General features: G+C 41.7%; 1 pseudogene; it reads left to right on the forward strand.

Moving 5' to 3' along the window:
- Window positions 1-221: 221 nt before the first annotated feature.
- Window positions 222-885, forward strand: LOC128113177 (cofilin-1-like; annotated as a pseudogene).
- Window positions 886-13,619: the final 12,734 nt, after the last annotated feature.

Genomic DNA, 13,619 nt, shown 5'->3' on the forward strand with positions numbered 1-13,619 from the left:
GAAGTTGAAGAGCCTCTAGCCCTAACCCTAACCCCAATGCTAGCTCTCACTCTAAACTTAATCCTGGCTCAAACACTAGCCCTAAATATAATCCTAGCCCCAAATGAAATTTTAACTGTATCTCTAGTAAGAACCCTAAAGCTAGCAGTCGGATCCCAGCAGCAGCTGCAGTGACTCAGTTCTTCTAGTTCTCTCCCTGTCTCCCTTTGGCTTCCGGAAACATGGCCTTTGGTGTGGCTGTCTCTAATGGTGTCACCACAGTGTTCAGTGACATGAAAGTGCACAAGTCCTCAACACCAGAAGTGAAGAAATGTAAGAAGGCAGTGCTCTTCTGTCTTATCGGGGACAAGAAAAACACCACCCTGAAAGAGGGCAAGAAGATCCGGCAGGAGATGTGGGGCAGATGTGGATGACACCTTTGCCACTTTTGTCAAGATGCTGTCATACAAGGACCACCACTATGGTCTCTACGATGCAACCTATGAGACCAAGGAGAGCAAGAAGGCAGACCTGATGTTCATCTTCTGGATCCCTGAGTGTGCATCTCCTAAGAGCAAAATGATCTATGCTAGCTCCGAGGATGCCATCAAGAAGAAGCCTACAAGAATAAAAAATGAATTACAAGAAAACTGCTACGAGGAGGTCAAGGGCCACTGCACCCTGGCAAGAAAACTAGGCGATAGCGCCGCTGTCATCTCCGTGGAGGGCAAGTCTTTGGGAACTGGCTCCAGCCCCTTGCCTGGAGCATCCAGCAGCCCTAGACACGCTCTTGGGTGTTACAGGCTGCCCCTGTTCCTGCCAGACTGGAGAGGCTGGGGCCATCCCAACAGGGGGAAGGCAATCCCTTCACCCAATTGCCAAATGTCGGTTCCCCCTCCCACCTAGGTCCATCTCCCTCCATCCCTGACTGTGCCGGCCCTTCCAAACTGCTTTTGATCTTCTGATTCCTCTTAGGTTGAAACAGACCAAGTCCCTTCTTAAGCACCCAATTTGGGGAGGAGCCTATAATTTTTTTAATGACACCCCTACTCCTCATCCTTCCCCATTCCATGCTGCCAACTTCTCATCAAAACAGTGACTGTGCTTGTCCGTTTAGTTCTGTGGGTAAAGGAAATGTGCAACTGACCTTCCCTGAGCCAGCTGGCTGCCCACCCATTTTTCTTGATCTTGGCCACTCCTGGAAGCAGGACCAGTAAGGGACCTTCAATTAAAAAGAAAACATAAATGAACTGAACAAACAAAAAATCAGTAAAAAGGCTAATTAACAACAACAACAAAAAGAACAGTAAAACTCTGTCTAAACTAACCTAAACAACTCTAACAGCAATTGTAGATCTTTTACTAACTTTATCCTGAATTCTAACCTAACCTGATGTGTGATCCTAACGACGGCTCTGCCACCAATCCTAACCCTAAACCCAGCTTTAAACCTAACCCGAGGACAAACACTAACCATAACCATAACAACAAACCTAGCACCAATTTAACCTTAACCCTACATGTAACTCTAACACTAATGTTACACATAAAACCAATACTGCCCCACACCTTAACCTCACCCGACATCTAACTCTATTCTTTGGAATACCTAAATGGTCACAGACACATCCATGAACTCGGGCCTATCCATAACCCTAACCTACATCTAACTCTAAAACCAATCTTGAAAAACTGGCTGTAGTCCTAACACATAGCCTAGCCATAAACTTAAACATAACCCTAGCCATAAATGTAAGTCTATCTAACTCTAACCTCTAATTGTAATCTTAACTCTAAGTCTAGTCCTAAGACTAATCCTAACCCTGTCTAACCATAACTACACCCTAAAATAGGACTAATGAGTCCCTAGCCAAAACCCAAAGCCTAACCCTACATCTATCTCAACTACTAAACTTAAATCTAAAACTAAATATGAAGAATTTCTAACATTAATTGTACCCTTTACTCTAAAGCTACACCAAGCTCTGTTCTGAACCTGAATTCAAAGACTAACCCTAGTTCTAACCCAGTTATATACATTTTCAAGACAGGGTTTCTCTGTGCAACCCCCCTGGCTGTCCTGGAACTCTCTTTGTAGACCAGGCTGACCTTGAACTCACAGAGATCCACCTGACTCTGCTTCCAGAGTGCTGGGATTAAAGGCATATGACATCACCACCCAGTACATAGTTCTATTTTTAAGTTTAGTTCTAATTCCAATACTAAGCCTAACTCTACTCTGACTCTAAACCCCACAACTAACCATAACTACAATTCTAGCCAAAACCCTAGCCCTAAGCCTCACTAATCATACCACTAAAACATAGCACTAAGCACAACCATAATCTAAACCCGGCCCTAACCCTATGCATAACCTTAACCCTGACACAAAACAAACCTTTACACCTAAGCCAAACACTAGCTTTAACCCCCAAACCAACACTAAACATAGCACTAATTCTAAACCTAGCTCTAACCCTACCCTAACCCTGACCCTAAACCAATCATTAGCTTTAACCATAGCTAAGTAGAATACTAACCCAAAACCACACCCCTCACTCTAGCTCAAATACTAGCACTAAACACATCCCAAGGCCTAAAGAAAACTGTATTTCCAGCTTCACCCTAAACCTAGTTCTAACACTAATTATAGCTCTTCTACTGACTTTATACCAAGCTTTAATTTAGCCCTATCTGTAATTGTAACCCTGGCTCTCCCACTAATCCTAACCCTGATCCTAAACCTAGCTTTTAGGGTTCTAAGCCCAGGACTAACACTAAACCAAATGACAGGGTTAGCCATATCCTTAACCCCACCAGCACCTCCACCATGAAGCTAGACTCTCAGGAAGCCAAGAAATGAGGTTGAACAAGCTGATTTGGTGCTAGCCACATGGCTTAGCAGTTTAAAGACTCATATGGTCAGAAAAAGATAGAGAAATGCAGTAAACACAGATTAAGACCAAAAAACAAAACCAAACCAACCCCCCCCAAAAAAAACCCACCTCTAAATGATTTACAATGCATTTAAAACTATAGGCTTGGGAGAGTAAAGAGAAGGTATAGGCCTTCATAAAAAAAAGAAACATATAGTTTAAAAACAATAATAAAGTCCTTAAAAAGGGAGTAAAGTAATATTTTTTAAAATGGTTGCATAAAGATGGAAAATACACAGGAAGTCTGGATACTGTATGTTATTATGCTGTCTTTGGATGTTTGACAGCTGAAGAAGGAGCAACAGCTGCTAAGAGACATTTGATTATAAATGTTGCTGGATTAAACAGCTTTGGGAAAGAGGTTCTGCTTTTGTTTCCACAGAAAATGAGGGGCTGTGGATTCATTCTGGGTTAAGAAAAATCAGATTTGGGGGCTGGAGAGATGGCTCAGTGGTTAAGAGCACTGAGTGCTCTTCCAGAGGACCCAGGTTCAATTCCCAGCCCCCACATGGCAGCCCATACTTTCTATAATTCCAGTTCCAGGCGACCCGACACCCACAGCAAAACACCAATGCACATAAAATAAAAATAAATTTAAAAAAATCAGATTTGATTGAGGAAGACCCCCTGAAAAATCTCCAGTTGGAACAAATGGCCCAGATGATCCAACATCTCAGCACGCCTCTGTAGATAGAAGTTTCTCCGGTCCTGCCTGGGCCCTGAAGTCCTGTGGCCTGCTTATAAAATAATCATACAGAAGCTTAATATTATTTCTAATTGCTTGGCCATTAGCTCAGGCCTACCACTGACTAGCCCTTACATTTAGACTCAGCCCATTTCTGTTAATCTATATGCTGCCGCATGTTCTGTGGCTTTACCTGTGTGCCATTACATGCTGCTCCCTGGATGGCAGGCTGATGTCTCCTGACTCAGCTTTCCTCTCACAGAATTCTCCTTCTCTGTTTATCCTGCCTATAATTCCTGCCTGGTTACTGGCCAATCAGCATTTTATTTATCAACCAATCAGAGCAACACATTCACAGCATACAGAGCAACATCACCCATCACTCCTCTGTTGCAGTTCCCTCTGAGTTCTGCATCCAGAACAGCTTCAAGGCAACTGGTTGAGATGATCCAGCCTCACAGAATACTCCAGTCAAGACTGACCATAATCCTAAATTTTTTCAGGGTCCCCATAAGATTACCAGCACCCCCAATCAGCAGGAAATAGTCTAGAGAACTATGCCCACATTCCCCAAAATAAATTATGGATATTTGTTATTGTTTAGGGGAGTTGATTACAAGTTGTTATGGATAATGGTCAGGAAAAAAGCTATACAAAGGAGATTAGATTCAGGGATCTTGTTCTGAAAAGAAAAAGGGAGATATAGAAATGTGTGGGAGCCTGTTTTCAGGTTCCTCGTGGCTTTACTCAGCAGATCTGCATAGAGAGGATAATTAGGACCACAGGCCTGAGTGCAGGTGTCTGAGATGATCTGCACTTGGCTGTGCTGGGGGGAGGTCTTTTGCTCCACCCCTTGGCATCTCTATAAATACCCTGGGGCAGAGACAGTCAGGGCCCATTGGAATAGGTTCCAGGCCCTCTGGAGGCTATCCTTTATTTTCTATCTGTTTATCTCTACAATCTAAATCCTTCTATCTAATATTCCTGCTGCTTGTACTAAAGAAAACTCTGGGGAGCTGTGGGGTTGGTGGGTAAATCTACTTTAATCTAAAAAACAACTATTAGTTTGAGGCCAGCCTGGTCTACAGAGCGAGATCCAGGAAAGGCGCAAAGCTACACAGAGAAACCCTGTCTCGAAAAACCAAAAAAAAAAAAAAAAAAACAACTATTAATCTTACATGTTTTACATTACTATGGATTTTGGTTTATTGATACAAATTTAAAGCTAATTTTATTATACTGTATGTATATTTATACTCTTGTTTAGGATATTATGTTTATGCAGCTCACTTAAAATGTAATATATAATTAAGAAATACAGATTAATAGTCATCTATAATAGCAAACTTACAGTCATGTTAGGTATGTTTTCAAGGTCATACAGAGATATATTTCAGAAAGATAGGCTATCTTCGAACACTTCAAAGACCTACAGAATATAGCATTTAAAATGTTTTAAAGAACTTAGGATTTCTTGACAGTGAGACATGTCTGCTCCTGGCAGCACCAATCTGCTTCAGAGAAGATGATGGGCATTGTAGAAACTCCATATGGAGTTAACTTTCTTTGTGGCAAAATTAGCCACTGGGTAAGAAAGTGCCCTTGCCTCAACTGCTGACAGTATGCTGTCCAATGGGATATGCAGGACAGAAAAGAAAGTGATTGACAAACTTTGCCAAGATAAGACAGGACAGTCCTTCAAATGCCCTGCTTCACAGAAAAGTCTGTCAGGTATTCTAGGTCTGTAGGCCAGAGTTAGATGCCCAACATTGCAGAGGAACTTTGGGGGACTGTCCAGACAGCTTGAGGTCCCTGACATTAGGTAACATTTCACCCTTCTCGGGTTTCTGATGGAGCTGAAGACTAAATAGTTATAATTACAGTTTTCCTTGGTTATAATAGGAAGTAAATTAGATATAAAACTTTAGACTCATCAAGATAAGATAGATAATTAAGTATTTTTTTCTAATTTTGCCAAATGTAAATGGATTAGATAGTGTTACTATAATTCTTCCTTAATAGCTGTTTTTGTTGTATATAATGCTGTGGGATGGTCTGTATGTCAAGTGTGTTGCTGATTGGTCAATAAATAAATCACTGATTGGCCAATGGCCAGGCAGGAAGTATAGGCGGGACAAGGAGGAGAATAAAGCTGGGAAGTGGAAGGCTGAGAGAGAGACACTGCCAGCTGCCACGATGACAAACAGCATGTGAAGATGCTGGTAAGCCACAAGCCATGTGGCAAGGTATAGATTAATGGAAATGGATTAATTTAAGCTGTAAGAACAGTTAGCAAGAAGCCTGGCACAGCCATACAGTTTGTAACCAATATAAGTCTCTGTGTTTACTTGGTTGAGTCTGAGCGGCTGTGGGACTGGCAGGTGAGAGAGATTTGTCCTGACTGTGGGCCAGGCAGGAACCTCTAGCTACAATATAATCTTACTTTGTTAAAATTAAAACCTTCGTTTTAATTTCACAAAAAAGGGGGAAATGCTGTGGGATAATCCTCTTGTACACTGTAAAGATTTGTCATTCAAATTGGTTTAATAAAATACTGATTGGGCAGTAGCCAGGCAGGAAGCCTAGGTGGGACAACCAAACTAAGAATGCTGGGAAGAGGATGGGTGGAGTCAGGAGTCACCAGACAGATGCGGAGGAAGCAAATGAGAATGTCATACTGAGAAAAGGTACCAAGCTATGGGGCTAAACATAGATAAGAATTATGGGTTAATTTAAGTGTAAGGGTAGTTAGTGATAAGCCTGAGCTACTGGCTGAGCATTTGTAATGAATGAGCCTCTGTGGGGTAATTTGGGAAACAGCTGCTGGGTATTTGGGAGTTTCTGGCAGGACAGTAACTTCTGCCTTCAAATTACACTTGTCAGGATCTAGAGAGAACAACAGCAACCAAAGAATGGAACACCCACCCAACAAAGACAAGAAATACCTCAATCATTGTAACTCCAGATTTTTAGACCCAGGAACAAAATACACAAGCATGCCAAGTCAATATGCTTCCATCAGAACCTTGCAACCCTATTATAGTAGGCCCTGAGAAATGGAATACAGCTGAAGGACAATGACTCAAAATAGTAATAATGTTTGAGGACCTTAAAGAAGATCCCTTAATGGAGCTCATGAAAACACAAAACAATAGTCAAATGAAAAATTAAAACAGTTCACAGCATGAAAGTAGAAATAGAATCACTAAAGAATACTGGAAATGAAAAATTTAGGATGTCAAATACAAACCTCAGCTGGGCGGTGGTGGTGCACGCCTTTAATCCCAGCACTTGGGAGGCAGAGGCAGGCAGATCTTTGTGAGTTTGAGGCCAGCCTGGTCTACAGAGCGAGATCCAGGAAAGGTGCAAAACTACACAGAGAAACCCTGTCTTGAAAAATCAAAAAAACAAAAAACCCCACAAACCTCAGATGTTGACAATAAGGTAGAAGAGATAGATACCTCAGTCAAAGAAAGTATTAAATCCCCCTCAAACAAACAAACAAACAAAACAAAACGAAAACAAAAACAAAAAAAAACCCTCAAAAACCAAGCACAAAACATCCAGGAAGTCTAGGACACTGTGAAAAAACCAAACCTATGACTAATAGGGATAGTGGAAGGAGAAAAAAACTCAAGTCAAGGGCTTAGGAAATATTTTTAGCAAAATCATAGAAGAAAATTTCCCCAACCTAAAGGTACAAGAAGCATACAGAACACCAAATAGCACCAGAAAAGAAATTTCCCATGACACATAATAATCAAAACTCTAAATATATAGGAAAAAAGAAATCTGCAAGGAAAAAAGACTAAGTAACATATAAAGGCAGGCCCATTAAAATAACACCTGACTTCTCACTGTGAATGGTGGCACACGCCTTTCAGCCTAGTATTCCAGAGGCAGGAGGTTCTCTATGTTTGAGTCCAGCATGGTCTACATATCAAGTTCCAGGATAGCCAGGACTACATGGTCTCCATGGAGACTCTGATGCCAGAAGGTTATAGACAAATGTTCTACAAACTCTAGAGACTACAACTGCCAGCCTAAGCTACTATACCCAGCAAACTGTCAATCACAATTGATGGAAAAAGAAAAGCCTTCCATGATAAAAACAAATAGCAATTTCTATATTCAAATCCAGCTCTACAGAATGCTCTAGAAGGGAAACTTCAGTCCTAAGAGGCTACCCACACTCAAGAAGAAACAAGGATGACTAATCCCAGGACAGTAAATCAAAAGACGGGGGGAAAAAACCCCATAACATAACAACAAAAATAATAGGAATCAATAAACTTTGCTGTTTGATGGATACTCTAAATATTGTCTCAGCTTCCCCAACAAAAAGACTTAGACCTACACCACCCCACTTGGTACTTCCCACGTCCTCTTCTTGAGTCTAAAAGACTTTCTATGCAGCCAGATCTTCTCCACATTCCAGGGAGTATGTGCCGTACACCAGCTCAGTCCCCTCTGTCCATCTGATTTTATTCCACCCAAACTGTTTCCAACCTCTTGAACTAATTGAACATCTTCTCTTCACCCTAATCTGCTCTGTCTACAACAAGCTCAGGACCAACAAAAGAAGTCCATATATCCAGATCTCATTTCAAAAATACCAACAATGGGGGTCCCCAGGCAGTGGGACCGGAACCTGTCCTTAATGCATGAGCCGGCTTTTTGGAGCCCAGTGCCTATGCTGAGACACTTTGCTCAGCCTTGATGCAGGGAGGAGGGCTTGGACCTGCCTCAACTGAATGTACCAGGCTCTGCTGACTCCCCATGGGAAACCTTGCCTAGAAGGAGGTGGGAATAGGGGGTAGGCTGGGGGGTGGGAGGAAGGAGGATAGGGGAATCCTGTTGATATGTAAAATGAATAGAAAATCTCTTAATTAAAAAAAAACAACAACAACATGAAAGATCAAGCAGTCTCTTCTCTCCAAACCTACCAGTCCTGTGGAAATGTTTGCCAATCAGAATGACTTAGATGATCCCCAGGACACAAAATTTAAAAGAACAATCATAAACCTCACTAATGAATTCAAGGAGTTTAAAGAAAACGCAAAGAAACAGCTCAATGAAAATAAGGAGAAAGAGCTTAAGAAGGAACGCTTGAGTGTTGTCCAAGAAAACACAAACATAAGGCTAACAGAAATTATGAAGATAATATAAGACTTGAGAATGGAATTCAATCAGAAGAAAGAAACACTGAATAAGACTCCAGCTGAAATGAAGATGGACTTGAAAAATCTAGTAACTCAACTAGAAATCTCAAAGGAAAGTTTTCCAAGTAGAGTGAACCAAGTAGAAGATAGAATATCAGGACTCAAAGATAGTGGAAATAAGACCAAATAAGCAAGGAATATCAAAATTACACACACACACAGGAATTCTGGGACACTGTGAAAAAAATCAAACCTTTGAGTTATAGGCACAGATAAAGGAGAAGAATCCCAAGTCAATGGTGTAGACCAGATCTTCAACAAGATCACAGAAGAAAACTTCCCCAAACTAAGGAAAGACATACCCATACAGAAGCAAGAAGCACACAGAACACCAATCAGACAAGACCAGAAAAGTAAATCCCCATAGCATATCATAGTTAAAATATTAAATATGCTTAACAAAGAAAGTATATTGAAAGCTATAAGAGGAAAAGAAGAAAAAAAACCCAATTCATATTTGGAGGAAAATCCATCAGAATAATAGCTGATTCATTAATGGAAAATCCAAAAGCCAGAAGAGCCTGGAGCAATGCATTCCAAGTCCTAAAGACTATGATGGACAACCTAGATTAATATACCCAGCAAAACTATCTGTGATGATTGAAGGAGAAACAAAAACTTTCCACAATACAAACAGCCTAAAAAATTTATATCCAGGAACCAAACCTAAAGAAAATTTCAGAGTATTATTTTGGCCTGAAGGCATGAATGAGCATAGACAGACAGACAGTGGAAAGAAATAAGAAACAATAATTATTAAAACACAAAGTACCAATAAGAACACAAACACCACCAAAAATCAACAACACAGTGACTGCAATTAACACACACATTTTAATAACTTTAAATATCAATGACCTCAATGGAGCAAGCCACTATACCTCACAAGCATTCTAAATTATTATTATTATTTCTTACTAAAAATTAAGTGTTATTATCTCTCCTGCTAGGGCACATTCCTGTTTCTCCTGAACTAGATTTCTGCTGGGTTGAGGGGGGGATTCATCTTAGGAGAGAGCAATCCTGCCTTTCCTACTCTGACTGGGACCTGGTGTCTGTGCTCTAATTGTAGTGTATAGAATGGTGTGTGTATGTGTGTGTGTGTGTGTATGTGTGTGTGTGTGTGTGTGTGTGTGTGTGTGTGTGTGTGTGTGTGTGTTAGGGTTTTTATGCTATGAGGAGACACTATGACCATGGCAACTCTTAGAAAATAAAACATTTATAAGTGGAAGCTTACAGTTCCAGATATTCAGTCCATTATCATCATGATAGGGAGCATTCAAACCACCATATTCCACACTCTCTGACCCCCAAAGACTTGTAACAATATCATAATGCAAAATGAATTTAGTCCAACTTCAAAAGTCCACATAGTCTATCATATTCTCAACAATGTTTTAAAGTCCAAAGTTCAAAGTCTATTCTGAGATTCATGCAATCTCTTAACTGTAATCACCCATAAAAATCAAAATCAAAAAGCAGATCACATACTTCCAACACATAATGGCACAGGATATACATAACGATTCCAAAACACAGGGACGAGAGCACGGCATGAAAATAATGGACCAAAGCAAGACCAAAACCCAGCTGGGCAAACTCCAAACCCTGTGTCTCTATGTCTGATGTCAAAACGCTCTTCAAATCTCCAGCTCCATTCAGCCTTGTTGCTTGCAGCACACTTCTTTCTCTTGGGTAGGTTCACTCCCTGTTAGCAGCTTCCATGGCAGGTATCCCACAGTTCTGACATCTCTAACATCTTGGGGTCTCCAAGGCAATCCAGGCTTCACCTTCAGTTTCACACAATGGCCTCTCTTGGCCTCCATTCAGGGACACTTTGACACATGCCTGGCCTCAGAGGCTTTCTTAGGGGCAAATTCCATAGCCCCTTTCCTCTATTCTTATCTCTAAAGCCAGAACCACAGGGCCAAAACTGCCAAGTTCTGTGGCTTGCTGGGGCTGGAACATGGTCCCCTCGTTCAATTACATCTTCACCAGCTTTCTGTCCTTCACTGCCTACGCTGTCCTAAAACTGGATCTCTAGACAAGGTTGGCCTCAAGCTCAGAGATCTGCCAGCCTCTGCCTTCTCAGTGCTGGGATTAAAAGTGTGCCCCCCCACTACACCCAGCTCTAAGCTTTTCTTTAATTCACAAGTTGGAAACTTAGCTGGGTGGCATCTTTCCCTGAGGTCACCACTCCCTTCATTCCATTTCTTTTTTTTTTTTTTTTTTTTGGTTTTTCGAGACAGGGTTTCTCTGTGTAGCTTTGCGCCTTTCCTGGAACTGACTTGGTAGCCCAGGCTGGCCTCGAACTCACAGAGATCCGCCTGGCTCTGCCTCCCGAGTGCTGGGATTAAAGGCGTGCGCCACCACCGCCCGGCCTCATTCCATTTCTTAATCCTGTTCCATTTATCCTTAAATCATTCCATTTCCTTTATCTCCTTGGACACAGGACTTAGTTCCATTCCATTTTTGGTGTTCCTTTCCTCCCTAAATTTTACATTGTGTAATTTACCCTGCTCAGCCTGCTCCTTTTCATTATTAATCTTCATCAGAGTCAACATTAATAGCCACACAACAGAGTCTATATTAGGCTGTTTTGAGATTTCCTCTGCCTCAGGCAGACGCTTTGGACAAGGGCAAAAAAGCAGCCACTTTCTTCACCAAAATATCACAAGAACGATCTCTAGGCGACATACTAAAATTCTTCTCCTCTGAAACCTCTTGACTCAGCCCCCCACAGTTCACCAAATCACCTTTAACACCACTATCTTCCATGCGTCTACTACTGTGGCCCATTAAACAGCACTTAAAGCATTCAACTGCTTTTCTAATCCACAGTCCCAAGGTCCATACTTCTTCAAACAAAAACACAGTCAAGCCCATCATTGCAATACCCCCAGTCCTTGGTTCCAACTTCTGTCTTTGTTAGGGTTTCTATTGTTGGGTCCAGGGTCATGAAATAATGGGGGACAGACCACTGAAGTCTATTAAACCAGAAGCAAACTTTATTCCAGCAAAATAAAAATAAAAATTGAAAAAATAAAATAAAATAACACCACAAGGCACAAAAGCTTATCAGCTAGCTAAGACCACAGCCAATGTTGGAATTCTGGGACAGTGGCCATTGAGGTGGTTACTGGCCCCCTTTTACAGTGTCAGGCACGGGGTGCATGCTAGGAGTCACATAGAAACATCAGGCATGGGATGCACGCTAGAAGTCAGGTAGAAACAACTATTAAAAGTTAACTTTGTGAGCCAGGCAGTGGTGGTGCACGCCTTTAATCCCAGCACTTGGGAGGCAGAGGCAGGAGGATCTCTGTGAGTTCAAGGCTAGCCTGGGCTACAGAGTGAGTTCCAGGAAAGACACAAAGCTGCACAGAGAAACCCTGTCTTGAAAAACCAAAATAATAATAATAATAATAATAATAATAATAATAATAATAATAATAATATAAAATAAAAATAAAAGTTAACTTTGGTCCAGGCAGTTGTTGGCTATAAGGGGCAAGGGGGTTTAAAGTTAACCCCTGGCTGTTGACAGAGGAGCTGGCTGTAAGCAGAGAGCCATGGTTAGCAGATAACCTTTAGAGCTGATGACTCTCAGTTTTCATCTCTTGAGCTTATAATTTTATATTTCTCTATTCCGGAACCCTTCACTATTCTGTGAAGAGACACCATGACCATGGCAACTCTTACAAAGAAAACATTTAACTGGGGTGGCTCGCTTGCAGTTTTAGAGGTTCAGTCCATTTTCATCAAGATAGGTGGGGAGCATGGTGGCATGCGGCAGACATGGTGCTGGAGAAGTAGCTAAGTGTCCTACATCTTGCAGGCAACAGGAAGTTAGCTGAGACACTGGGCAGTACCCTGAGCACAGGAAATCTCAAACCACAGTGACACACTTCCTCTAACAAGGCCATACCCACTCCAACAAAGCCACACCTTCCAATAGGGCCACTCCCTGTGAGATTATGGGGGCCAATTACATTCAAACCACCACAGCACGTTCACAGATACTTCCTCTCAGACCCTCACCTCCACTGTATGGGCTCCAGGGTAAAGGAGGGACTTTGACATGACAACAAAAAGTTATAAATTGAGAGCAGTTAGGATGGTACTCTTCAGCACCATGACAGCTAGCTGAAAGAGGAAGTTTTAGGTCTCTCTAAAGTGTATTTCTTTGTTCCTGCCACCAAAGTGAGTTATGTCCTCAGTACAGTGTGTCACCATCTAGTAACCAGATTCCAGTCTGTGGCATGGCAATAGCCCATGGTTTTTGTTTGTTTGATTGGTTTTGGTTTTTTTGTTTTTGGTATGCGTGCATTCACGCCTGCTTCTGCCTGCCTGCCTGTGGACTTCCTGACCCAGAAACCCTTGGAAGGCATCCTTGAGATTTTTGCTTGATAACATAGGCCCTGAAACCCCTCAAATTGTGTGCTGGGTCTCTTTAACCTACTGGGGACTATATAAACTACACTGATACCTGTAGCCGGAAAGTTTCTCCCAGTCCTGCCAAGTCCTGCTTATAAAATAATCACTCAGAAGCTTATATTAATTATAACTGCTTGGCCATTAGCTCAGGCTTATTACTGACTAGCTCTTACACTTAAACACAGCCCATTTCTGTTAATCTATATGTTGCCATGTGTTCCATGGCTTTACCTTTGTGCCATTACATGCTGCTCTCTGGATGGCAGAATGGCGTCTCCTGACTCAGCCTTCCTCTTCCCAGAATTCTCCTCATCCACTTATCCTGTCTATACTTCCTGTCTGGCTACTGGCCAATCAGTATTT

Source organism: Peromyscus californicus, unplaced genomic scaffold (assembly GCF_007827085.1).
Source record: "Peromyscus californicus insignis strain IS unplaced genomic scaffold, ASM782708v3 Scaffold_18__1_contigs__length_77618521, whole genome shotgun sequence".
Lineage (NCBI taxonomy): Eukaryota > Metazoa > Chordata > Mammalia > Rodentia > Cricetidae > Peromyscus > Peromyscus californicus.